The sequence below is a fragment of the Epinephelus moara genome, chromosome 8 (genome assembly GCF_006386435.1).
Source record: "Epinephelus moara isolate mb chromosome 8, YSFRI_EMoa_1.0, whole genome shotgun sequence".
Taxonomy (NCBI): Eukaryota; Metazoa; Chordata; class Actinopteri; order Perciformes; family Serranidae; genus Epinephelus; species Epinephelus moara.
The window spans coordinates 18811815-18836038 of record NC_065513.1 but is presented as its reverse complement, the minus strand read 5'-3'; the positions used below and the strand labels follow the sequence as shown (position 1 = coordinate 18836038).

The 24224-nt window shown below is 42.4% G+C and overlaps 1 long non-coding RNA gene across 1 annotated transcript in view; it reads right to left on the bottom strand.

Moving 5' to 3' along the window:
* Positions 1–6274: 6274 nt before the first annotated feature.
* Positions 6275–24224, bottom strand: part of LOC126394646 (uncharacterized) — a 41657-nt gene continuing 23707 nt past the window's right edge. The window contains exons 3-4 of the long non-coding RNA XR_007570381.1: positions 13034–13131; positions 6275–6641 (exon numbers count right to left, since the gene is read on the bottom strand). This is a non-coding gene — a long non-coding RNA (uncharacterized LOC126394646). The remainder of the gene's footprint in view (positions 6642–13033; positions 13132–24224) is intronic.

The following is a 24224-nucleotide window of genomic DNA, read 5'->3' as shown; positions in this document are numbered from 1 at the left end:
GGATGTGGGGAATGAGAGAGAGGGCAGAGATGGGAGAATGGGGACAGAGAGAGAGGGAGAGCGAAGAAGAAGAAGAAGAAGAAGAAAGTGATGGCTGCTCGTCTGTTTCGGGCCCTGTGGTTTCGTGCCTCCTGGGATAGCCGAACACTCTGTCAAGATTCTACACTTCAAAATCAATCACTCTCGACTGAGCACAAAGAGAAAGACACACACATTCACACGCGTGTGCACCCTCACTCACACACACACACACAAACAAATGTATATCCGCACATGTGCAGGCACTGTCTTCTGTCCTTGTCCAGCATCAACAAGGCAGCCTAGGCATGTCACGGCAGTGTGTGATAGTGGAGGACGTCAGATCACGAAGTTTCTGTAAAAACAGAGACACCACAGGGCTGTATGACAAAATCCCTGTAAAACTTAAATTAATAGCCTGGCTATTATTTGCTTCACTATACAGCATCTATACAGGACCGTAAACTTTCTTTTTTCATTCACTCCTGTAAAGTGGAGTGATACGTGCATAGTTAAAGTCCCTATGCTGTTATACTCTATATTGGCACTCATGGAAAGCCTCTTGTATAATCAGACTGCTTGGTTACAACTAACTGTTATAGAAGAGGTTTTATGTCCAAAGCAACTCTGTAAAAAAGAATTGCTTTGACTCGGTGTCTAACTGAGACTGCCGTTTATTTGTCAAAATGTGTAGCTGCACCGGGTTAGTAAAAGGGACTCGTGTTTAATTGGGACTCTGCTTTTAATTGAAGTTTTATGGCACTGAGTCAGCTTAACATTTGAACATAATGTGTTGCGATTGAAGGTGTGGGACAGCTGGGCTATAGCCTAGTTAATGAGCAAGCAGAGAAATTTAAACGGTTAGCTAAAAGTAATGGATCACTTGATAGAAGAGATTGTTAAAAGTAATAGATAAAGACGCAAACTGAATAAATAAATTTGAGGTTAAATAGTAAACAGTGGTAGTGGTGTGAATGCAAATGTGTCCGTACCAACTTAAATTCAACTGTATGAAGAAAATATTGTAACAAAATCAAAACTAAAATGCTTATATCCTTGTGAGACCCTGCGTCCTCACATAAGGACATCACATTTTGGGTTTTCTTGACCTTATACTTCATTCTACTTGACATAGACTGACTTTTTTGAGCAATTTAGTGGTAGTAAGGCACATTACACTAATCCATGTAAAAACAAGATGGCAGCCATTTCTGCCAAGTCACTCTGCAGCCAATCCTGACACAAAAGTGGACAAGGTCCAAAACCTGATGACATTTTATGATTGAACCTGGTTTATTTATGATTTATAATGATTGTAGATTGATATGGCAACAGATTTGACCAATTTTAGCAACAGTAATAAGCTAAGACGCTGTTAATTAGGAAGGACTCATTTGAAGATGTTGGGACTTTATTGGCGTCTTATTTGAGGACATTGAGACTTTGTTATCATTGACAATGTTTTGTTTTTCATACTTATCAGGTCCTACTGATCCCAAATAGCTGGTAGAAATTTAAAATGAATACCAAACGAAAGTTCGGGTCTCAAGGGGTTAAAGTCAATAGCCCCTTTTACACTGCCAGATTTTCCGCGAATGTTGGGCCGTTTTGCCGGCAAGCTGCAAGCATTTAGACACACAGGGCCGGATTGGCGAGCTGATCCAAGGTGCCCAATTTTCCGCCTCGTAGGGTAGACATATTGGTGGAACCCTTTTAGTTTAAACAGACCGAGGCGGCCCTCCGCAACCGGAGGGGCTGTTGATGACTTGTGGGAGGAGCTGTTGGTGACGCCGCACGTGCTACCCACTGGCGGTGGATAAACAGGAAACAGCTGATAGCAGGAATTAGCAAGCAGCTAGTAGCAAGAGGGAAACACAAACCTGACAGACACTGTAAAGATGAGCAACTGGGGAGACAAAGAATTGCGCACCCTCCTTGCCCTCGCAAACAAAGAGGCTATTAACCATCAGATGACCGGGATGGTGAAGAATCAGTGAAGAATGGGCCGACTTCTGAGAGAACTGCCGAAGGACTGACCAGCCGCGGCTTCCCTCCCACGTCATTGTTTACGTCACATGCTGAGCTACACATTTTGTTACTTGCTCACGCCCCCCATTGCTATGGCTAATTTTGCTGTGTAGTAATTTAGTTTGAAATCAACTCAAATTGACCCTTCTGGGACATGACAGGTGGTGTCAGTGATGGGGTACCTGAGTTCATGTGACAGGGCTATGCAGGTACATCAGACAAAACAACCCAATCATCAGAATAAATGTGGTCTGCGGCAGCCTGCTTGGCACCATCCACCATCTCCTTGTCCCCTTAATGACAAACTTAGCTCATACACATGTAATTTGAACTAAACATTGATATAATCTAGGACATGTACAAATGTAACATATCTGTGGTTTGCAAAAACGTACAATGCCAACATTTTATTCTGGCAACTGTTACAAACTTATTTTGGTTGATGCGTCTGATAAGGATGGAAAACTCAGTTAATTTCTGTCGTGATTTTCATTTGAAAACTTCTGCTTTAACCCCCAACAACCTTGACTAATCCAATCAAACTCCAGTTTCATGCACCAGATTTCAGTTGTGATCTCTAACAAGCTGCTTTTTAAAATCTACACACATCCCCGTATTGCATTTTATAGCACTGTAACACTCTGCAACCGACAGCCTCTTTGGTTTCCAGATCTTCTTAGGGAATAACCAGAGAGTTAAACACACACCAAAGGTAGTCTCAGTAAGACCTCATTTTTCTCACTGTGAAGTTTCCAGACTTGGAGTTCTGTATCTTGTCGTCTGTTGGGATCATGGGGCGGATAGTACTTGTGAATCTTCTCCCAAACAAAATAAGATAACACAAAGTCCTGCTATCTGTAGATAAAAGTGAAATACTGTGCCGTCTAGTGGAAAAAAAGAGGAGGGAGACAAAGAAAGTAGCAAAAAAGTTCCATCACATAATGGAGTTTAGAAGTTTTATTCTTTACTTTTCATCGCCGGCAGCTTCCAAGGTCATGTTCCCAGGCCAAAAAACACCTTAATGTAAAAAAAAAGAGAGATTTTTTTTCAAAGCTCTGCATCAATAGTAGAATTCATGCATTTATTTTTTACTGCCTTCAGGAGATCAATCCTAAGTAAGTGCCATCTGAGATCTTTGTGGTTCCCAAATGCTCTCGGCTCAATTCAATTGTACTGAAAGATGTAGACAGCTGCATTATGATTCCAGGAAGACCTGTTTAAACTAGGATCCATGTCTTCACTTGTTTGAATCTGTCTCTATTGGATTTCACTACACATTCATCCACCAGCCAGTGTGATACAATATAATCTGTGGTGAACATTTTACTTAATGGATAAAGCCAAGTTATTGATGAAAGTACTCGTCAAGATACAAAATCACATTGTGTGTATGTACAGTATATGTAACACCCTATGAATGGTTCTGCATGTTTTCCAGCCCGGGATCTAAATGAGAAATGTATTCCCATGCTGCAACCCAGGCTCATTAAAACATATTAGTATTCTTGTCATGTCAGGAGAAAACAGAAACAGGCTCGCAACTTATTTTGGGCTCTGCACACGAAGAATTAAACAAACCCTAATCTTAACAATTTCTGGCTGCTTAGAAAACACAAAGCAATGGATTTATAGTAATTATATTAATTCATCATAATGTGAGCCTAAATTGTGAAAGCTCTACTAATAGCTTGTAATGTGTGGCTATATCTTTCACTGACAGAAGCCACAGAAATCAGGCCCGTGACCTATATTGTGTCCTGATTCAAACTAGAGTCCTTGCGGTGCACATTGCACATTCAATGCTGTAGGTCACTATTCTTGCGGTATAAAAGAAACATTTAAGCGTTGGTGAGGAAAAAAGGTTAGTTCATGCAGCTTTGATTTGGTGTAGACTGCATTTGGATAGAAATAACACATACAAAAATATGTGCATTCTCTTTTTGATGTGAAAAAATACTAAATTAAACTACATTTGCACACACAACGATCAGGCTTTACTTTAGGCATTTGACCTTGTTCAAGACTTCAGACCCACACAGTGACTGTATACACAAATGGACACTTGTTTCTCCATAAACATCTGGGTGCAGGCTTTATGTACAACTAGTAAAACAAGATTCTGTGAACGTAAACATAGGGATAAACCATATAAAAATTACGATCTACCCTATACTACATGATGAGCTTTTTTTACGGCTCTAATTTTTGCATCTTTGTCAGGAAATAGTGGATGGTTTTATCTCTTTGGACCTCTAAAAACGATTCAAATGACCCACTCAGTCTCTAGTTAAACTGCTCACAAGTCACACACATACAGCCTGTGTTCAGTCGGAAAGGTTGGCTCTACTGCATTACATAAAAGCGTGGTAAACTGCGTGATTACCCTCACCTTATGGTGAAGCAAACATGCCTTCAAACTGTGTTACAGGAACGTATGTGTATGAACTGTTTCTGCATGTGCTCTAATTATTTCAGTATTCAAGTATGCAGAGCAAACATTTACCCATTCATAGATATTTCATGACTGTCTGAAGCTACATGATTATGACCATCCAATGCTAATAAACTTATTAGCCAGAAATGACATTTGTTCTGAAATGGAGACTGAAGGAAAAATCAATTAAGATTGTGCTGTGTGACAACATATGCCACTTTTATCTGTCTGGATTTAAGTAGCTATTGCAGAACATTTAAACAATATAAACCAAAACCCCATGGCCCCATTATTTCATTATACAGCTAATTGTCTCAGTATATTGGTGAAGCATTTTCTGCCAGCAGCAGGAATGACTGGAAATATTGCACAAGATTTCATGTTGCATCCTTCAAGTTGATGCCAAGACATGTCGGAGCTATTTTAGCACTCCTGAGACACTTTTTTGTTGATGTTTCCTTTATTTTGCTAGTTACCTGTAGATGTGACACCGCTGGCTCCAGGGCATCCTTTGTCTCATCACAAAAGCCACTAGCAGTTGATACAAACATCAGTGGACACTCTTGGAATACACACCATCTCACCTGTCACACTGTAACAATCACATCGACAACTCGGTGCAAACACGGTGTGTAAAAATGTACACAGACGCAGCCATCAGCTTGGATTCCTGTCCCATACGACCACTGACATGCGTGTTTGTGTGGGTGTACGTGTTTGTGTGAGTCTAACGGTATGTGTGTGTGTGTGTGTCTGTCTGTCTGTCTGTGGGGGGAGAGGTGGAGGCCATCTTTCATCTCTTGCTGTGATCAGATATTCTACATGATATGATATGATGATACAGGCCCAATTAAGGGATGGGGTTGTGTGAAAAATGTGATGACAGGGCAAGCGGAAGAGTAGACTGTGATCTGACATCTGAGAGGGAGAAAAAGACAAGGGAGGGAGGGAGAGACAGAGTGCGAAAGGGAGAGAAAGGTAGCAAGAGAATGGGTAAGGGTGGGGGAAGACGATAGGGGACTGAAAGACGGTGGTAGGAGAGAAGGGAAGAGTGATGCTGGTAAAGGAAATGAAGATGGGGTAAGCGTGAGAAAAATAGTGCAAATGAATGTTAAGTAGGGAGGGACGGAGAGAATTAATATGATTAGGAAGGAGAAGGGAAAATGGAGAGACGCATAAAGATGAATGGAGAGTAATGAAAGATAGAAGAGGAAGAAAAATGAGGCTTCTCTCCCATAAGACACAATTTGTCAGAGATGTTATGGATCCTACTTCTGATCTGTCTTGTTTTAGCGTGAATAGAATTTTAGGGAAACTTTGACAGGGAGACAAAAATCTGAGTTTCCTATTTTTCTTTCAAAAACATTAACTGACATGCAGCATGGCAAGGAAAAGACAACAAAAGCAGTTGTAGAAAAGCGGCGTAGAATCACTCTAGTTTTAATTGTTGTTTCATATTTTGCACATACAGGTACATTTGATTTGATAGACACACGGTAGCACACCAAAAAAACAGCACACAATGTGAAACAGAGCCGATTTTAAACAGGGAGGCTTCTTGGTACTGTCTGAACCTGTTTCCCAACATTGCGTCTGTCTGGGTAAACTACAACTGTGTCAGGTGTATGATTTTGATCAGGACGCACGGTGCTTTGATCACCCTGCCAGCTTTTATCAGCACGCATGCTCTTTTCATAACCAAATAGGACCCAATTATGTCAAGCACATTGTTCTTTACCTGGAGTGCCAAAGCACTACACTGAAGGGAGGAAATAACTCACACTAAAACATCACTTAAAGGGAAAAAAATGCATTTATTTAGCTGTCAAAAAATATACTTGTTAGACTCAATCAATTACATGAAATAGTCTGAATGTGAGGAATATTTTCATCCCGTTTTCTTGTTAAGTATTGTCCCATATCAAAATAAAAATACATATAAATTCTTATATCAGTGCAAGGTCACAGTATTTGTCAGTTTGGTCAATAATCTTATATAACCAGTTGACAGAAATACAGAAATAAAGAGTTCAGTGCAGGTCCAAGTGTCGTAGAGAGTAATGTGAAGCTGCTAGAGCTTGTGAGAATTATGAGTAGACATCTTGAAGCTCCTGTCTTGAAATCTGGGCTCCTCTCTAGTCGACCAGCAGGACTCAGTTACCTAAAAAAAGGAAATACCAAAATTATTAAAACAATTCAAAGACACTTCAGCAAACGCAGTAGCTTATACCAGGGTGGGACCAAGTCATTGGTTTGCAAGTCACAAGTCTTTGCTCTCAACTCTCCAGCCAAGTCCTAAATCAAGTCCCAAGTCCTAAACTTTGAATTTCAAGTCCTAAACCAGTCATAATGCACTCTTTGAAATTGTAATGCCAGTTTAACAACAGAGTAATAATATATTAAATGTACCCAAATCATGACTGCTTCATACAATGTGTATTGCTCTGTCTGTATTTTTTAAAAGCACGTTTTGCATACTGTTATTTTTTATTTTTTGTTTTGTTGGGTTTTTTTGTGACCGCCATGTAGTTTTTGTACACAACCTATCCTTCTTGGTATCATTTTTTCCAACTGGTGCTCAGTAACATAACATTAGCTCTTCATGGTTCCCTCCTGCAACTTGATGGATGCTGTCTGATTGGTTCAAACAAAGTAGATCTGGGGAATAATGTGTTGGGAATGAATAGCGTTAAGAAGGGGAATTGATTTGTGGCACTTTTTGAATAACATACTTTTAAACCTTTGAGCTTGGAGAAAGTATCAAGTATTTTCAAGTCAAAACGACACATTCACACTCCGACCTCATCAGATATTGATGTTTAGTTTCCACGTCCACATACAACGTGCAAGGTACCCTGGGAGCATTGCAACGTTCTGGGACAACGTGTCAAATTCTGCCTGTTACATGCATTGTCTTCTGTCAAGATACACTTCCGTTTTCACAGGAAATTTAAATTTTACATATAGTCTCTTTCAAAATAAACGCACTACATTGGTACGGCGCCACAAATTGACTTTTTTTTTTCCCCTTCAACAACAAAAACACGTGGTTAGGTTTAGGAATCTTAGGGGATGCGAACACCGCTCTCTCAGATGACAGTCGTGGTTTGTTGGACCCATCCACCACAACTCCCGCCCACCCCACTCGGACTTTCGCTGCTTTAATTTCGTCCTTATCCCACCACATTTTCCTGTGACGCCACAACTGGCCGTGTATCATGCCTTCATGGACGCCTTTTTTCAGAATGAGACTGGGCTCGTCAAAAGTCAGTGTTTGTTGTTACAACACCGCAAATTGACGTTTTTCTTTCCTTCAACAACAAACACACATGGTTGGGTTTAGGCAACAAAAACACGTGGTTAGTTCAGGAAAAAAGAACAGGGTTTGGCTTTATAATAAGCCACGAACACCGCTCTCCCAGGTGAAAGTCTATATAAGTCTATATATATAACGGCAACCAGCCGTGTATCATGCCAAAATTAAAGGAGGCCTTTTTTTTTGTTGGTTTCTGACGCCGCAAGTCACTGCCCAAACGCCGGATTTCGCTAACTTCAGAGTGAGACTGGGCTCGTCAAAAGGCTCAAGTCCAAAGTGAAGTCACAAGTCATTGGTGTTAAAGTCTAAGTCAAGTTGGGAGTTTTTTTTTACTTTGTCAAGACGATTCCAAAGTCATCAAATTTGTGATTTGAGTCTGGCTCAAGTCCAAGTCATGTGACTGGAATCCACACCTCTGCCATGTACGACATATTATTACAACAAAGCAACAAAGTGTGACCTTTTGGTGAAATTTCAGCACATCCTGTGTAACACAACACTTTCAACAGCAAATTTCCTCCCAGAACCAGAAGTGTGAGGCTAAATCATCACTCCCAGCCCGAGGGGATCTTACAGCAACCTGTTAGTTACATTGCTGAAGCATGAGGGACAGCACTTGTTGTAGAGTTTCATCACATCCCAAAGCAAGATCCTTGAATAAAAGGAGTTCAGTGAGCTGTGAGTTCCCAGTGTACTTGACAGTGACAAAGGCCTCAACAATAGCCGCTGACATTAGTCCCCCTCATATCACGCTGCACTTTCCTCCCATTGTTCCCACTGCACTTCTCACATGTATTGTCTTACGTGATATCCTTAGAACCCGATAAGACGCCCGGTGAAAGTTTTTGTAGCTGAGGACACAGGCCTGGGAGTGTCTCAGGGTTACAGCTGCTTATTATTCTCTAATAGAGGAGACTGGGAGACTGGAGGGTCTGGGGAACGCCTTATCGGATCCCCTTTACACCCGGCCTAACCTGGGTTACCTGCACCTCCAGCCCTTCCTCCATTACTCTTGCCATACCTGACACTCCCTTCCTCCAGAAAGACATTATGGTATTGCATTTCCCCCAAACTATAGAGCCTGTTGACAAGCATGAAAGGTATTCTGGGGCCCAATATGAATGTATAGGCTGTGCAGAACAGCTGGGGTCATTTGAGACAGTAAGGATGTCTGACTGGCTCAGTTAAATCTCAGTGTACGGTATCATTGTCTGCATCAGACAACAAAAGCAGAGCAACACGTCATTTTAGGATCCCATGACTTCAACAGAGGTGTTTCCTAAAGGTTTACTCTAAATGTATTTGCTGATTTATCTTGTCAGACACTTGAAATCTCTTGAAAGTTGCTATAAGTCAGCAACTCCCCTCAGTTTTCTTTTTTTTCCCTAGGATTTCAGAAAGTACAAAAGTACTGTTTTGGCCACGCTGTCTCCTTCAACAAATTTCTCTGATGTTTGGCTGACAGTATAGAACAGTTTGGGGTTGGCAGGGGGTCCCTGGGCCATCAACAGCCAAACTCAGCCCAACTCCAAAAGATGAAGAGAGGTGGATTTAGACAACTCAAGCACACCACCCTGCCTGCACACAGCACCTCAAGGGCACACACTGCCTTCCTGGCCTGCCTGTCTATCTGTGGCAGCTGATCTTAGTCAAAGCTACATGTGCCTCTCTCTGCATCCTCCTCATCTTCTCTGCTGACACTGCAGTTTAATGTCTATATATAAGCATGATGTCCGCAGCATGTGTGTGTGTTTATGCCCATGGGTCCAAAGCTTTGCTGATGGTTCTCAGTACCTCTGATATCTTGCAATTGACAATCACTAGCTGAACAGGTAGATTAGAGCTTGATATTTATAAGGTGCAACAATGCTGCACAAGAAAAAAATAACTATAAACAACCCCTATACAGTTTCACACTTTCACAAAATTAATTACAATGTAGAATCATCATTTTTGTTGACACACCCTTTCTAGCATTTACATGTCTCCTGCACTCACACCTGCCCACCTAGCTGCTTACCTTGAACTGTGGGCATGTAAATATCTAGCAGTGGATCTTCCGATAGCCAACAGAGGCGCCCACCTTGCCCATATTCATTCATTACATTCAAAATGATCAAACATAAAGAGAAAATGATCCAAAGATCTAATGCCAACAGTCATTTTGGAGTAGGGGTACCACATCTAGTCCATCTAGTTTATCATGCTAGACTTTATGGACGTGGAGGATCGAAGTATATTTGGAGAGCATTAGAGTAAGAGAAAATAAAAGGGGTGGGGAGGGAGTTGGGGGCTTGCGTAGGGTGCCGAATGAAGTCTGGCAGTGTAACTGTAAATAGCATAGTTTTTTGTCAGCAACAACAAACATGTTGATATAAACAAGATTCCTTACACAACCCATCTGCTCAAAGCATGATGGGTGTAAAGGCTCTCACACACCAAGCTGTTGCCCCTCCTTGGCCCCCATCTGCTTTATTGGCTGATTCAGGAGCCCATCGGTGGAAAAAAATCACTCGGATTGGCAGTTTAGCTCAGCACACAGGAAGAAAAACAAAAGTGAGGAAAGTAAACAATGACTCAAGTCAAGAGGGCGTGAGATCGAAACAAACTAGTTCTATAAGCTAAGATTATTTTTCTTAATCCACTAAGCTCTTTAGCAGAAAAGTTTTGTGATGGTTTCCATTATTGTTCACTGGTGCACAGTAAGTAGGTTTTGTTCTTTCAACATTGGATGGTGTGTTAATGTGCTAACTGGCTAACCAGCATCAAGACGCTCTTCCAGTTTCCCTTTTTGAATGACTAATACTACAGACTACCGCTGTCTGCTGGCATGGAGAGTTATTGCCTCTCACACAGGCGATACGGTGTGTTCAGGCAACCCGGTCTCACTGCGAAGTCATCGAAATCCAGTGCTTGAGCAGTGACTCGTGGTGTCAGACACTGATGCGCTGGCAGTCACAGTTAAGGGGGGACGCGCAGCAGGACAAGAAAGAAAGTTAAGGCAGCAAAAGTCCAAGTAGGATGGGTGGGAGAGGTGGTCGATGGGTCCAACAAACACTGACTTTCACCCGGGAGAGACATGTTTGCGTCCCTTAAGATTATAAAGCCAAACCCTGTTCTTTTTTCCTAAACCTAACCACTTGTTTTTGTTGCCTAAAACCAACCACATGTATTAGATCTTGGAGAAAAAAGTATGTAAAAGGTAAATTTCCTGTGAAAACGGAAGTGTATTTTAAAAGACGACAATGCATGTAACAGGCAGAACTTGACATGGCGTCCCAGAACGTCATCAACCAACACACCCAGGGTACCTTTTACGTTGTATCTGGACGTGGAAGATCCATGACTAAATGTCGATATGTGGCGAGGATGGAGTGAGAATGAATTGGTTCATGTGTAACTTCTTGGCTGAGATCTGGCAACGTGAGACAACACAGCAGAGGACTTTCGATGCTGCTGATTCTCTGAGGTCGGTTTGGTGTGTCTGAGCCTTAAGCTAAAATAAAGCAATCTTTTACAAACTGAGGAATATTTTTTTATAGTTTTTGGCTTTCGTCCTACCTCTTATGACAATGTCTCATTGACTATATTAAATGTACATATAGAAATTCTAGCTCTGGATATAGCTTTACAGCAGATCCACAGGGCATTGTAACCCATCTGTTAACAGTTCATCAAGTTCCTTTTTTTAGTGATCTGAACCACTTACAGTATTTAGAAGGCAAGAATTACACTAAATTGTCAGATTGACCCAGTTTAACTGAATCATACTTAAAGTGTGCTCCACACACTCTGTGTCTAGCAGTGTCATTATCCTGGGGCCTTTGCAATGGAACCGGTGAAGATATATGCTAATGTAGTAGCCACCAGAAACAATAGCCGAAACATGGAAAATGAAAAACAAGTTGTTAAAAAAAAGACAAAGAATATGGCGTACAGTGTGAGGATTTTTTAACACATCTTGTAACTCACTAAATAAGATATCTAGAATTTAAGTGTGATGGGAAAAACAACTATATATTTCCTTTGCCATTCAAATTTTAGGGATTATTCAGTGCCAGTAGACCCAGATTTTCCCAGACCAGCTCCACAAACATGGATAGTTGTCATTCTCTCCATCACCATGCGCATTTATGCGGAAAAATATATGATTTTTTTGGGAGTGGTCTCCCCTCATCCACAAAAAAGGATTTCATGTCAAAGTGTCCCTCGGGAAATTTGACAAAGGCAGAAAGTAGTGCCTGGTGTTGCCCCAAGTCTGATAACAGGGTGGAGGAGTTGCATGTCTTGCTCTCCTTCTGCTAACTACTCCCAGTAGACTGCAGTCAGATGCTTCCACTCTCCATGAGGAGGCAACTGATGCTGCTGCTGATCTGCAGAGAATAAGACTTGACTGAAGCCTATCAGAACAGGAAGAGACTACTGATATAGACTCAGTGCAGGTGAAACATGATGCATATGTAAGGTAAAAACATGCGCTCCACTGTGTGCACGACAACTTCATTTACATTATATAATCCAGGACTGGCATAGGTTTGGACACAAATTGTTGTACATACAGATGCCAACCAACAGACTGGGGGTAATAAATAGACATATATGTACACAACTGCACAGACATGAGAACCAAACATGCACAAAGATATGACTGGCACACACACAAACACATCTCTCCACCATCCTATTGTATCCCTCTCCTTCTTTCTCTATATATCTCTGTCCGTGCTTCTGAACCTTAGGGAGACATATTCTTTTTCATCTGTCAGTATGGATGGAAACAGACATGTTCAAAACACACAACAATGGCCTCGCCAGCACCGAGGAGGCTCTATGTTTTGTATGCTTGAAGCACTGCATTATCTCCTAAGTGTCTAGCAACCCCAGTATAGTAAATAATGGATGCTCCTCTTCCTTCTGAAAAACCCCTCTTTCACTTCAGGGACCAGTCATGGTTTACCTGTATAAATGCCCTTTCTGTGTCTTTGGAGAAATGGATAGCACTAAAGGATGTGGGTCAGACGATTTCATTAGCACAGCATTTCTCCCTGTGTCTCCTTCAATCAGCCGTTTGACAGAAGCAATGTCACTCAAAATGTCTTACAGACACTTTCGTATAGAATTCGCCGAGAAAAAAAATGATGCAGAGACTGCTGATCCATAGCGGCGAATTCGTAAAATATAGCCCATATAACAAGATGGCAGAAACCGTAATGCTTGAAAGGAGAGAGCGCAGTCACCTCTGAGATCAGCTGAATATCCTTGACGTCTTAGCCTGGAGACTCCAGTCATTATGCCATTTGTTTCTGGGTCATGATCTACGAGGTCTCCATCCAACCTAGAAACACAGGAAAGGCGAAATGTTTAGTGCTGTAGATGCACATATACACTGAAACAAGCACTCAGACAGAACATGCAAGGTATACAGACGTTGCATGAAATCAGACTTTATTAGATAATGAGAGTTCTATAAGATCTACTGGGTACTCCGTTATGACCTACTTGTTTCTTTACCATCAAAACACTAAGCAGGATTGGACAGGACTACTGTGTGCCACTATGTAACTAAGTCTCTTAGGTCTCCCTCCCCCATTCATTCTGAGGTTACATCGAAAGAGTTTCAGCTATAGTGAATTATTTACTTGATTCACCGTTCGGCCCTTTAACCCCTCAGCAAATGCACAGGCAGTCGGGGTTAAAAATACACTCCCACAGGATCTGAGTTTGACTCTATATGCGTGAGCGTGTGTGTGTGCATGTGTGTGGGCAGGGATGTGGGTTGAAAAAAAAAACAGTATCTCATGACACATAAAGCACCTTACATTTTCTCCTTTACAGACACACACACACACACACATAGGAAGTCATCAGAGCATCATTATGTGGGTACCTTCTGAGTGAGAATCCAGGACGTCCCAGATGGGATTATTATAACACAGCTTGATCTGTGCAAGAGCTACGAGTGTGATTGTGTGAGTCTCACTGTGTGAGTGTGTGTGTGCCAGTGTGTGTGGATGTTTGTTAGAGAGTAGGTGAGTCTTGACCTGTGCTTCCTGACCTGAGTGAATGTGAGGGTGCACCTCTCTGTGTCTGTGAAAGTATAAAATATAGAGTACAAGCATAAAACTGTGCCATGCCGAATCATTAGCAGGAAGGCGCTTTCCTTGACAACTGTGTCAGCTGGCTTACATTCACTTACAAGAGAGTATGTATACAGTGGACATATTTATGCTGAGCCTGTGAGTCAAAGGCTGAAATAAAGGAGTCTGTGATACATGCCTGTCAAACAGCAAACTGATTGGGGCTGCAGCAGCTTCCCTGTCTGACTGAGTGAATATTAATGTCACAGAGATATGTGGCCCTTAATGGATCTGCTCACACACACACACACACACACACACACACACACTACGACACCAACTCTACTTGGCCATGTTGCCGTGGTATGTCCCTGGCATGCAGCAGTGTTGTCATGGATACCCCCAGACACATCCGCCATCCCATAAGCGGGGGGATGCTGAGCGCTTCAGAGGGGCTGGCGCCGAGGCTTCCCCCCCTCGTCCCCCAAACCCTCAACCCCCATTCTCTATCCCCTTCCCCCCAAAACTGAATCCCTGTCCCTTATTCTCCCCGAAAAACCGGCTCAGCCTCAAAAAGGCTCTCTGCTTGTCAGCTGGGTAGGAAGCACACAGCTGCTATCTTGTCCCAGTGCTGGGGCCTCTATTGCTTTTAACTGGAGTGGGTTGTAATGTAACTGGAACACGGAGGGAACAATAGAGAGTGAGATATAGACAGAGCTAGTGCGACTTCTAATCATGAAATTAAAATAGAACCTAAAATAGATGTTGAGCAGGGAAAATGAATGTGGTTTTGTGTGTATGTGTGTGTGAGCGGATGTGTGTGTCAGCCCTCAGGGCTATGGTTAAGCCAGTAGTTTATCCTGAACTGATCCTTTTCATTAGCCATTATCAATAATTCAACATTGCACTTGCTTTAATGGTTTAATGTGGGCAAACCCTCAATCCGCACACATCCACACTGACACGCACACGCACACTCTACTTAATAGCACTCACTCTCTTGGCCTGCGCCCAATGCCGCCGAGGTGAATATAGATGTGTAAACGTGCACATAACACAGTCAGTGCACCTAAAGCTTTCAAAGGTAAATACCTATCAATCTGGAAAAAAAATTCCCCCCCACCAGGCAGTCATAGGATCCCTTGATTTAGAGAAGAAATCATTTATTATTCCCCCACAAAAGTCTGTTTTACCGTATATCAAGTTATATTTGCAATAAAAAGGCACATCAAATCCTCTACTCTGAGATGAGGAAACGAAAGGGTTAATCTTTTATGACGCGTCCCCTCCCATCCGTGCTCTCTTTTGCCCTCCCTTTCATATTCTCCAGTATGGCAGCACTCAGTGCCTGCACATATGCTGAAAAAAAAAATCCTCTTTGATTGGAAGGCTAATTTGAAGTGTCAATTATTCTTATGCAAATGAAGGTACAGTTTCTCACGTCTGAAATGGGTTGGGGGGCACAGATGGGTGCGTGTGTGTGTGTGTACGTGTGTGTGCCCGCACAAATCTCCCTCCAAAAACATACAGCGCCATTCCATCCCCCCCCTTCCAACTCTTCATCTATACCTCGGCTCTTAGGGAAGAAAGCTGACGTACAAAGACAGCCGGCATAATGGGACGAGGATATTTGCATGCACATTGTCCACACTGAACGCCAAACAGATCATAAATTGAGAATACAATGCCAAAACAGTAACAAAGGCGTAGAAGTGCAAGTAAGCGCCCAAAACATTCGACAATACGGCGGTGTGGTTCTATGTTGTAATGTAAATAATGAGATGATGTTGGGTAAACAGGGACACAACAGGAGCTTGCATGTATCACGGGAAGTATTGTGGCCAAACAAAACAATTTACTAAAGCGTTTGTCATTTAAACACTTTCCAGTAATGTTCTCTTTTGCTGTTGCCACACCAGAGGTGCAAGCAAGAAATATATAATCCTAGTCTGTATGGAAAGAAGAGGTACAAGAAGATCCTGTTTAAATAAAAAGGGAGAGAGAAGGGGGGAGAAATCGAGAGCGACAGAGTGTGCCTAAAAGCATACGTTTGTGTCTGAGTACAGTATGTGAATGAGTGCACGCTCCTCTTTATGGTAATTAAAGCTCCGGCCTCAGACCTGAATCTGGACGGGAGATTTAGACTGACAAAGAGAGACAAAGTGAGGATGAAAAAGGAGAAAGACAGAGAAAAAGAAGCAGACAGACAGAAGACTCTACAAATAGAGTCTGTTGTCTGAACCTCTCAGCTGATGTGGTGGTTCAAGAAAAAAAAAAAAAAAGGGCTTTTCAGGCCCAAAACAGGATCAAACAACCTGCTGTGGAGTCCGGTTACACCATAACAATGGCTTACATTCACTCTCAGCCTCAACACACAAGCTTTTACCTCAAAGGGTGTAGAGGGAGAGAGTAAGTCTGGTTTGGAGGGTGGGTGCGTGTGGGTANGTGTTCAACAGATTAGATGGTATCAGCCTACCATGTTTGTTTTCGACTGTCGGCTTCTGCAGCTCTACTGAGATCTATGGTCAACCCCGCAGGCACTCTCAATCTCAAGGAAACTTTCAGATATTGCCAGAGAAAGTGGAGTACACTGATAGATAGCATTCAAAACTCTTAGATAAAGACAACTGGTGAGGAGAGAGCAGCTGAGGAGAGATCGCTGCCTATAAAGCGGAGCACGGAGACGTCTTTGTCACATTGAGCTGTTGATGGACTTTTAATTGACTAGTGAATGAGTGAGTTGTTTTACACTCCCCTTCATTAGCTCAGGATTTTAAACTCAGGCGTATTGACAGATTCCTAAAGATATCTTATAGCCAACTACAACAGCCGTCCGTGTAAGCTCCTCTGTCCACAGCGGACAATCTGATTAATCACAGACCCACAATAGACAGCTACTATCTGCTAACCTCCCAAGACCCTGCCTCTCAAGCAATGAAGAGCAGCCCTGGCAATTTGTATTTGTTTTACATTGGTTCAGTAGTTCTGGGGAAATTAGTATGCAGTCAGGGATGGGAGAGCTTGTCAAGATCAGGGGGAAATCTCTACCCACCCACCGGGTGGATCTACATTCATGAACAAGGTTGACAAGAAAGCTGACTAGTGTAAAGACAAGGAGCAAATAAAATGGCGGAGAACACCATGAATATTCTTTTTCATATGAGTGCACTGCGAACACCTTCATAGACGGGCCCTTTCGCAATCTGTCTGTCTCGCGTGTCTGTTCATCTGTCAAGACGCTCACTCTGTCTTTTTCTCTCCCTCGCACCCTCTAGCCCCTCGTCTCTTTTCCAAAACTATGTGTCATGCACGTCAAAATGCTAAGGCCAGTCCTTTTTTGAGGGTGTTCTGCTGGACCATAGAGCGAATAAACATCCATGTCAGGAGAAAGCGATCTGGGGCCCTTCTCTCACTGAGCCCGAGCTCTCCTGGGAAACACACAGCTCATACAATGGATAGAGGAGGCCTTTTGTTGAGTCTCTGGGAGCTGCAGGGCTAGCTCTGGATCAAACAGGGGTGTGTGTACATTTCTGCATTTTGCACACACACACACACACACACACTAGAGCAAACCGCACTGACACACAAGAGTGAACACACACACGCACACACCTTCGCCCACACACACACATAGAATCACAGACTTTTCCTCATCTCCCTAAACTCAGTGTGACTAAGTAAACTTCTTCACCCTTTTGCAGTAGTTACTGAGGGCAGGAAGATGAATTTGAAATAGCCAGCAGGAGAAGAGAGGAGAGACAAAGGGGAGAATGGTGACGTAAATCAGTGTTGGACTGATTTAGACTGGTTTAGTGTCAGTCGAAAGGGGCTTTCTGTTGTACTATATACAAATCACAGTTCAAAGCCTGTGACTGGGCTCCCTCCTGGGGTCCAAGGCAGGGAAATCCTGTGGGGAGGTGTCTAATGCTTGTGGGCAGTCTGTGTGTGTGGCACAGTTATTTATTACATAGGCTTGAGACGTTTCTCAAATATATTGGCATGAGATTGGGGGAGGGGCTGCACAGAATGGCAACACAAGGATAGCCAATATTAAACTGTGATTACACTCAGGTCTAAATAAAAATTGTAAAAACTTTCGAGTGAGGGCACACTAGATGCACATTAGTAAAACTCTATGTACCACCATTGGCTAGTTGTCTGCTTTGTCTAAGAACTGTGTTTATAATGTCCGTATAGTGTGAACAAATGTGGCAATACAGACACCAGAATGAAAAACTGCTCCAGTTCACCCTCTCCACCCAGAATGCATTTTAATAAATTTCCATTCGAGCCACTGCCTTGCTCCTGGCCGTCTGCCTCTCGTGCAGGATCTGTGGGAATTCTCCTCACTGAAATGAACTCACACCGTCTGACCCTATTCATCCCCAAGACTCCACTTTCTCTGGGACTCCCCCTTTTCCAGTCCCCCAGTTTCCCACAGACCCCCTCTCTCCTTCTCTCCCTCTCTCTCTCTCTCTCTCTTTGCATCCTCCCCTTCTTTCTCCCTACCTTCCCACTGCCCCCCCCTCCCCTCCCAAGTCTCTGCCTTGCTTTCAACTCCAATTTTGGGCACAATGAAGTTGTTCTGGCTGACAGTTTGGCCAGTAGAATAAGTGTTGTTTGAGCCTGCTGTGTGGCCCTGTAGCGGGCCCATTCTCCCCCTCGCCGGCTCAGTTACCGAGAGCCTTGTTGGTGGGACACGGAAGCCATCCGTCCCCACGCTCCCACCCTGACCCAAACAATTAGCCTCAAACCGCACTCAGGCTCACCTGCGCCTCCTCTTTACATACTTTCCATTTTACTATCTAATAATCCACCTCTCAGTAATCAAATAGCACTTTTGCAGCATGAGATTTGAAAACGTATAAGGTCTTTCTTTCATATTCTTGTCTGTGTTATGAGTTCTTCAAGATGCCATGTGGTTCTCGCCCATCTGTTATGGCAAAGTCTCTGCTACACCACAACCAGGTTGGCCTGATTTACTCAGTTACTCCATATCTTGTAGGACGTGTCAGAAAGGATTCTGTATTGGGGTCAGCTGGAAAGACAAAGCCTGCAGCCCTCTCTCCTCTGTCGCTTTCAGTAAGCATCAACCAGCCTCTCTTTCTCTCTCCCCCCGTGCCCCCCCTTTTCACTCCCTGTGTTTCTTTTCCAGTTCTCTGTTTCTGTGTTCCAATGAGTTATCAAACAAGTATAAAAAATCACACTATAAATATTCTTCTTGTGTGTATCCACTCTGACACATGCACACACAAAAGCACACACAGAGAAGCCAGGACATGAGAAAGTGGCTGGGAGAGGCCCTGATGGGGGGACCATATGTCCAGGCGTTGTATATCAGTCGGCTCGCCCTCAGCGCTCTGCCAGACCACCATAACTTAGTTTGTCTTCAGCACAAAGTTTGGTCCAAGCTTGGCTGGGTTCATTAGGAACCTATTCTCTGGAGCCAATGAAGCTCAACAGACCTCCAACAAAGGAGCTAATCACACCCACTGTTGCTGTTCGCTCTCCCCCTCTCCCTCACCTTTGCTCTATCTCTAAAAAACTCTACTATTTCCACAAAGTCTCACTCCTTTATATAAATAGAAACCAAATATAAGTAATCAGTCGGTGCCAAACAATGACTGTCAACCAAAATTTAGACAATACAGCACAATCTGTAGACTGTAGAGCATGAAGAATAAACAATCACAGCAGAATAGCTAGATGATGACAGAAAATAGCAGTTGTCCAATCGCCAAAACCTTCCTTTCTTTTGTGTCTAGACAGCCTATGGTACAGAAACAAAACTGGATAATTGTGACTCCACTGAAGATTCACACCTGCGACTGTTAGTCTATGTGAGTGGACTTACGAAGTGTCACGTTCTCACCTGACAGACACTTTGCTGTCTCGGATGCGAGTGTTAGTGAGATGCGGTGTGTAGAATGTATGCCGGCCAACACTGTGTTTGTGCGCGCATTTGAGTGCATGTGTGAGCAAAAGGATGTGATGCACTGACAATGGAGAGCCCCGGGCTGCTGAATACTTGAAATGACCTTGAACCTCAGCATTCTCCATTCCCATGGCTGCAGGGACGGTGAGCATGTCTGTATATTTGTGTGTGTGTGTGTGTGTGTGTAGGGGTGTGCATGTGTGTGTGTGTTTGAGAAGAAGAACAATGAGGCTCTGCACTTTGTCTGTGCACATAATAGCTCTTCCAAAATTTTGTATCACAGACAGGGTCAACATATTTCCAAAGAATCTGTTGTGAATAATGCAGGTGAGATTTTATGGCCTTAGATTTATGAAAAAGTTAGTGTTGCTCTCTATAAAAGTGAAAATTTTAGACATTTTGTGAGACATTTTAAGACAGATTTTCAGGTTATATTTCTCATTAGGATAGACCTCATGTCTTTATACTATCTTATCACATCAGAGTAAGCTATCCACTTTCCACTACCTCCCAGCCAGCAGCAACTGTGTTTGCTCACCCTGCATCCAGCAGAGAAAGAGGCTTGCTCCATACCATGTCCCCTACTGTGCACACAGGCTACAGGCAAGCACGGACACGTGGCTGATCTGGACATGGCTTAAACACACAGACACTGTATACACAGGATGGTCCCAAAGCACACAAATACACACACAAACAGACACACATTCGTGTGCACGCGGATGAAGAGGACTTGGTGGGTTAAGAATGGCGGTAGGGGGTAGGAATGGCGAAGGGAGACCCAGCGAGGGGTGGTAAAGGCCATGTCACCGGGCCCTGCTTGGACACAAATGTCAGCAGCATGACTGCCTGTACATGGAGACCCAGCAGTGAGAGAGCACGGGAGATAAGAAGGCACAGATAAAGAGGAGAGGAAAAGACATTACAAAACAAACAGGGGCAAATAAGGTAAAGAGAAGCTTAAGAATATAAAGAGCATATTTCCAAAGCAGGTTTTCAAGGTCCAGTGTGAAGGGTTAAGGGTGATATATTGGCAGAGGTAGAATATAACATAAGTATGTTTTCTTTGGTGTATAATCACCTGAAAACATGAAAGCTTGTGTTCCTGTTACCCTAGAATGAGCCATTTCTATCAACATCGGGAGCAGGTCCTTGTCAACAGAGATGCCATGTTACACTGACATGTTTCTACAGTAGCCCAGAATGGACAAACCCAAACTCTGGCTCTAAATAGGGCGATAACATATTGCATTTTTGCATTGGCCATTGTAGTTAAAAGCCCCTCTGTGATGAGAGCATTGGAAAAACACACATTTTTTAAGGTGAACTGCTTTAATCAGTGTTTTAACCGCTTTAGAGACCTCTACGGAAAATTCTGCTCCCAGTAAAAACCTCCTAATGTCTGTCCGTTACACTATCATGTTAAAAAGGTGAGCACATATTAGCAGGTGTTGAGCCAGCAGCACGTTTGCGACAAGCCGAACAGCATTGGAGAAACACTGATTTGTAACATGAAACTCCTTTATACAGTGTTTTTGGTTTTAATCACACGAAGAGGGAGAGACCTCTGAAAATTCGTCTCCCGGTAAAATCCTTCTAAACAATGAACACTGAAGGAATCCTAAGGGAGTTCATGTTTGGCACATGGGAGAAATTTTAGCTGGTTGCAATCTGCAATCCTCAATGCTAGATGCCACTAAATTCTACACACTGCTCCTTAAACCTTCAACCTTAAGATGATTTATGTAAAGAAAATAGAACTGAAAGATGTAACAGTGCAGAACACAAGTTATGTCTTTTTATCTTTAAAGATTTGTGTGGTATCCAAATTCAGGAAGGGAGAAGAAGTTGTCAAAACATGACGAAGGCAACCTGTTTCCATGAAACAGCTATGAAAAAAATATTAACTTATCTTAACACTAGTGGAATATTAATTGATCCGACTATTTTCCCATAACCTCACCCAACAATCAGATGCATTGCTCAAACAGATGCAATACTATGTGCATCCCTTCCTCTCATACTCTGCTACCATGCCTGCTTCCCATCCATCCATTAGATGTTGAACATTTCAACTTTCAAAGTGGAGAGAGAACACAATGCCCTCTGCAGCCTAAAACACTGAATACATTATAAGCATTTTGCACTCGCACTTGAATATTCCAACAGGTACAAACAAACAAGCACACGTACAGTATACACTGATGGAAAATGCAGTGTTTTTTCCCCTCTCTTTTAAAGGTCACAACACAACCCAGCACCATTCTGAGGCACTTTGAAGACCAACAAAACACTTCTACGCATGCACTCAATGTTAAAAGAGATAAAATCCACTTTACAGCTCCTCAGTTAACAACAGAAAGTATGTACATTGTGATGCATTTTCCATTCATCCATTGATCATGCATTAGTGGAGAAGCTCTTATAGACAGTGCAAGTGGACTGTGGGCAGGAGCCTTGTATTTCATGTACAGTGTAATCAACATGTGTTCCTACTTTTTCTTTGTATAGGTACAAACCGCAACCGTGTAGATTTTACTTGAAAATTGGAAATACAAGCACACATGCAAACACAAAGACACACAGACTCGCACACAGTCACAAGGTTATACACAGCCAAGCAGACAAAATGGTAGCAGTACAAGAGATCCCAAAGCAAAAGGGAAAAATCAGATATTATAATACATGAAATATTTTAATTATAGCTTTTCATGTGGTATTGACTACGGCTCAATGTTACCATATAATGAAGGTCTTTATGTTATCATGTTCTCATAAAGAAACAGGTCTTACATGGGCAAAGAAGACATGTCTTGCAGACAAAGGGAAACCATCAATTATGGCATTTATAGATTTTTTTTTCCTATTTATTCTGTACATATCGTAATTGTTACCTCTACACAATGCATCCACAAGATACTACACACTAAGTATTTGCCTTGTCAAGCGAAACACACATTGAAAAAAACCCTTATCACTTTTCTGTTGACCTAAAATTGCACTTTTCATGCAAAAAAATATATATATTCCCATCCATAACAAATTAACACCACAAAATTCTATTACTTGTCTAGACACAGTAAATGTGTGGTGCTTTTGCTCCCACCTAGCATGTGATAGGTTGAGTCATCTGGAGTTAACTGTTGAGAGGGAAACTGCTCATGGAAAATACACAGTGTGTGTGTTGAATATGAAGGTTGCAACCATTTGGTTGAAATATAAGTTTAAGATAAGGCCACTGAGGTCAGAGAAACACGTCTGTCTCAGTAGTTCTCGTTAGTTTGCTTGAATTTTAAAATTTAAGCAAGTGAAAAAGTGTATTATAAACTATGTGTATTGTAGAATATGTGGCTCATTATTGTAAAGAAATGTCATTGTTTTTTAGTTGGAAAAACAAAAGATTATCAATTGTTTTTTGAAGACGACAACATTGTTAGATTGGCAGTTTAGCGGATAAGATCACTTGACACTTTGCAAGCATTACTGAATAATTATGACAAATATCAAACACCACTCTGAAGGAAATGTGAATAGATCATATAACAAATTGTGTTCGACACATGGTATTATGTTACGTAGCATAAAGGGAAATCTGACTGAAATACACACACACACACGCAATCTCCAGATGGTCATAGCATTTAAATGCCCTGGCAAACACGGCAACCACAGTCTCCCTGAACTCAAACCAGAGGCCATCTTCCTTTCAGCACACACTATCTTCAGAAAAAAACGTCCCACATCCATACTCTTGATACAATTTTTCCTTTCTCCTCTTTTTCTTCAGTTCCTTTTCATACCTCCATTTCCAACCTCTGTCTGGAATCACAGCAAAGTTCCTCAGTGAAAGCAGTGTGTTCTACTCATCACCAACACTTTTACAGATCCCCAGCAAGACAGTGGTGATTTGTGCCTGTGTTAAGGCAGAACTACTCCTTGCCTCTTTCACAATATAGATTGCTGCCATTATCTGGAGCTATTCCTCTACCTGACACACAAAAAAAGAGAAGAAGAAAACATGTGGGGGGGGGGGGGGGGGGGGGATGAAGGAATTTCACCCAACCGCTGTATGAATTGCTGATGGGACTTGAGTGACAATTTGGTATGCAATTGTCAGTGTCACTCACAGAGACATTGTCATGTCTGATTCCCGTCTTGTGGAGCCGAGCTTTAGTGGATACAGTGTGTTGTCAGAGGACAGTTTTTCATTTAGGAAGTCCAATCAGTATCACAAGGCTTTTAGTGGTATAGCTAGGTCGAAACAGGGTGTTGGGATTCATTTTGGCTAATATATGTGCTATTACATGTATACACGCATTCAACACACACACACACACACACACACACACACACACACACACATTTCACATCAAGCCAGGACCTTTGACTGTAGCGAAACCTGACTAATATTTCAAC